The sequence below is a fragment of the Trachypithecus francoisi genome, unplaced genomic scaffold, assembly GCF_009764315.1.
Source record: "Trachypithecus francoisi isolate TF-2019V2 unplaced genomic scaffold, Tfra_2.0 Lachesis_group17, whole genome shotgun sequence".
Taxonomy (NCBI): domain Eukaryota; kingdom Metazoa; phylum Chordata; class Mammalia; order Primates; family Cercopithecidae; genus Trachypithecus; species Trachypithecus francoisi.
The window spans coordinates 4,149,731-4,154,472 of record NW_022681462.1 but is presented as its reverse complement, the minus strand read 5'-3'; positions in this window follow the sequence as shown (position 1 = coordinate 4,154,472).

The window sequence follows — 4,742 nt, the reverse complement described above, 5'->3', positions numbered from 1 at the left end:
AAGGAAAGGAGGGAGGGAAGGAAGGAGGGACCTGTCATTTTGGTCAAATAATGGGTAAGGCGAGCGCTTGTCTTTTGCGCCACCTGCTGGACATCCTGCAGTACTGCAGAGGACTGGAGTGCCCGGGATTTCCCCGCTTTCCAAAGATTGGGGATACATCAGCGAAGTTGACAAGGCTTGGCTGAGATCCCAGGACGAATGGCTTCAAGACAACAAAGCATAGGCCAAGTCATTGTGAAGCAGGACCACCCTAGATGTCTCTCCACTCTCACACGCCCCAGGCAGTGTTGGACGTCCCTCTGTGAAGGAGGCCATTGGAAGATCCCGTTGGCAGCCGGCTCCATCTCCCCGCAGACCTGCAGAGCGACCCTTCTTCATCTCCGGCTGATCCCCCGGCGGCGCTTGTCACCCACTCGAGCTTTGAGTTTCTCTGTGCTCAGACCTCTTTCTTGAGTGGCTAAAACTTTAAAATATTTTCTATTTGGGCGGGCGCGGTGGCTCACGCCTGTAATCCCAGCACTTTGGGAGGCCGAGGCGGGTGGATCACGAGGTCAGCAGATCGAGACCATCCTGGCTAACACGGTGAAACCCCGTCTCTACTAAAAAATACAAAAAAATTAGCCGGGCGCGGTGGCGGCACCTGTAGTCCCAGCTACTCGGGAGGCTGAGGCAGGAGAATGGCGTGAACCCGGGAGGCAGAGCTTGCAGTGAGCTGAGATCCGGCCACTGCACTCCAGCCTGGGCGACAGAGCGAGACTCCATCTCAAAAAAAAAAAAAAAAAAAAAAAAAATTATATTTGAAGATACTGGAGACCTTCACTTAAAGGAGCCCCGGAATGAGTCCTTTTATGAAGCCAAGGATCTTTTCACAAAGCCAAAAGATTTATCTTGATTGTGCATTTAAAAGACTTTTCACAAAATCCTGGACACAGCCCTACAAATAGTGAAAGAGGATAAACTGATGATCTTTGACTATCATGGTGAAACCGAAATCACCGAGTTTCGTGGTCATGTGGAAGGTTTCTCCTTGACTCTGTAAGGGTGACAGCAAGTCAAAGAACGGATTAAGGGTCTGGGGAAATGAACTCTTGGGCAAACTTGCTTACTAGATACAAACCCAGTGTAGTGCTCTGTCCTTCCCAACAATGGTGACAACAGCCGCAGCTCCTTCCTCAAAAAGGATGTTTTCATGCTGCTTTCTCCATTTACAAGGGAGTATCAGTGGTTACCACGCCAAGGAGAGAGGCTTTGTCACGTAGCTTTTGAAGACTGAGTCCTGTTTCTCTGCTCCTTTGTTAGGTGCTGTAAGGTGAAGACCATAGGGTGTGAGTCATATCTAGTTTCAGATTTTGTCCCCAGCCCTCACTAGGTGTGGTTCAGTTAACCTAAGCTCACTAAACTTCACTTTCCTCACCTGTGAAATGGGATCACAAACTCTATCTGCCAGGATTATTGCGAGGATAGATAAATTCATGTAAACATAGTAAGCTCTGAAGAAATGGTAGCTGTTATTATCCCGAGTAGAGATAGGTGAGGCCTATAGTAATCTACATCTTCATTCTCCCCTTCCTTCTAGGAATACGCTCAGCTTACAAACTACAGTTCCAATGGCCAATACGATAAAAGGAAGTTATTGGGTGAAACCTCAGGAAATACTATTGAAGGGGAAGTTTATGCTTCTGACAATTGGCCTCTGAGCTTTCCCTCTTCTTTTTTTTTTCCCTGCCTGGGACTCAGGAGTCAGAGGGGAGCTGAAGCAGATGCCATGACCATGATGTAGGCTTGTGGAGAAATGCCATGTTTTAGGACTGGTGAAGCAGAAGACAGAGTTGGGGTCTTTCATGACATCGTGGGGTCTCCCTAGCAGCCCTGGACCACCTGCTTCTGAGAAATTTCAGATTACATAAGAGAAAGACACCTCCTACTTAGTTGAAGCCCCCATGACTCGGCATATGTTGGTAGCAGCCACATGCAGCTCCTCACCGGCTCACACGTATTAGTGGGTGGCTAAGGAGAGACCTTGTCACACTCTGGCGCTTGCTGTCTTTATAAAATGTGGGCATGACTTTGATAACCCCATGGGCCCTCCCAGCTCTCACATGACAGCCTCCCATTTCCACCTCCTGAGTCTGGGGGTGACTCAGTGCAGAGTTTCCTTGGTCTCGCCTGTCTCTCTCTCTCCTTTCTCTATGATGCAGCAGCCTGGTTGGGGCCTAGAAGGCTTTAGGCCAGCTGTCTGGATCACAGGTTGCTGCCCTTCCAATGTAGCCCTAAGGGGACGCTCTCAGCCCACATTCAGAGCTGGAGGGTCCTTGTGGCCAGCAGGCTAGGAGGACATTGTCCCTGCACGCTCAGCCCCACCCTTCCCGGTTCGAGCTGCCACTGTTGTCTCTCCTCCTCAGTGGAATGAAAGCAAAACTTCCAGCAAAAGACAGCAATTGGAGAATTGTTTAAATGACGAAGAAATAGCAGTCACAGCCCAATGGCCATCAAGTGGCTACATTTGGAATTGGCCACATGGAGTCACTGCACCCTCAGGAATGGAAGTACATCCGTGGGGTGCCTCTGTCTCTGAAGTATGGACTGGAGAAAGCTGCCGCCTGTGGAAAGGATGGGAGATGTTACTTTTCTGCAAAGTTGAGCTGCCTGGGACATGCTAAGTCCCTCCCCACAGCCAGGAGGGAAGGCGCTTAGTGTAAGGCCTTGACTCTTCCAAAATATTACTCTTACCATGATTTTCATTGTTATTATAGGATTTTGGAATTCCTACGTACTCTTTTTGTTATTGTTCACAGCTGATGAAATCTATAGATCTTCTCTGTAAAAAGGTGGGAATATTAAACGCAATAAATCCAGGTCCTGGATGGTGAGTGAGTTTCTGGCTCCGTCTGCTGGGTGCATGATGCTAGGTAGTGTGGTAGAGTCAAAGGACTGTCCTGCAGGCCCCAGGCCTAGGTTTAAATCCTTGCTGGCTAGGTGACCTTGGGCAAGGTGCTTCACTTCTTGGAGCCTTGAAAGCCTTATTTATAGGATGGGAATTCTAATATCTACCTTGGTTTGGAGTTAATGTATATGGAGCACCTATCAGTGCCAGGCACATGGTGAGCAATTAGTAAATGACCATGCTCTTCTCAGGTTAGGGAGCCCAGGAAGAGGAAAGGCTGGGGAGAAGGTGCTGAGTTCAGCTATATGTTTAGACGTAAGTTCTCAGTAGCCTGGGAAAGGCAGGTTCAGATGGAGCCGGCCATGAGCTCAGGAGACCTGAGGCTGCCACCTAGGGTGAGATACAGGTGCAGGTGTGGGTATCAGCAGGTAACTGGAGCCACTATAAGTGATACACACCAGCGCCTCTCAAGCCTTCACATGCTCAGAAGCATCTGGGTTCATTGAAATACAGATTGCTAGGACACCCAATCCTGAATACTATGTGGTTGTAACCAGTTCTTTTAAGATGCACAACACAAGGCCTGGACTCACTGCTCTCTGATGCCTGGTCTAAAGCCAATGGGGAACTTCAGAATTTCCATTCCGTTTGGAACTGTGCCTTAGGAAGTATCTGGCAAGGCGCCCCTAGCCCTATACCATCACCTTGTTTGTTGCTTTATTATTGTTTGGTTTGTTTTTGTTTGTTATGTTTTGTTTGTTTTTTTGAGATGGAGTCTTGCTCTGTCGCTCAGGCTGGAGTGCAGTGGCACAATCTCAGCTCACTGCAACCTCTGCCTCCCGGGTTCAAATGATTCTCCTGCCTCAGCCTACCAAGTAGCTGGGACTACAGGCATGTACCACCATGCCAAGCTAATTTTTCTGTTTTTAGTAGAGATGGGGTTTCATCATGTTGACCATTCTTGTCCCCAACTCCTGACCTCAAGTGATCCGCCTGCCTCGGCCTCCCAAAGTGCTGGGATTACAGGTGTGAGCCACCGTGCCCAGCCTCATTGCTTTATTTTTGCCTCCAAAATATTTCATTTGACCAATCCCTGGCTTTGAAACACTTGAAGATTATGGGTTTAAACAATGGTTCTCAAAGCTCATTCCTGAGACCAGCCATGTTTGCATCGCCTGGGAACTTGCCAGACACGCAGTCTTGGGCCCCATCCCAGATCTGCCAAATGAGAAGCTCTGGGGTGGGGACCCAGCCAGCTGGGTTATAACAAACTGCAGCAGCCATGCATGTGCTTGAGAGTCAGAAAAGCAGTAGAGGAAGGGTGGCTTGTGGCCATGCCCCAGCCATTCTCCTGTTGGTGGAGTCTGCCTCCAGCACCAGCTTACTTAAAGTGACACTTCCTTCTCGGGAGTTCCCAGCCCCTACCTTTCCTGCTGCCCCTCATCAGACTCCAGGTGCTACTTGCTCATTCCTCCATCCCCTGCTCTGGCATCTAGCAGTGGGCACCCGGTGTGATGAGTTCACCAGGTGCGCCAATTTTTACTGGTGGTGTAAGGGGAGTAATAAGGTCCCATCCCAGATTCACCTGCAAAAAAAAAAAAAAAAAAGTGCACATTCTTAAGAACCTTAAAAAGAGAAAGTACTGGCCGGGCGCGGTGGCTCAAGCCTGTAATCCCAGCACTTTGGGAGGCCGAGACGGGCGGATCACAAGGTCAGGAGATCGAGACCATCCTGGCTAACACGGTGAAACCCCATCTCTACTAAAAAATACAAAAACTAGCCGGGCGAGGTGGCGGGCGCCTGTAGTCCCAGCTACTTAGGAGGCTGAGCAGGAGAATGGCGTAAACCCGGAGGTGGA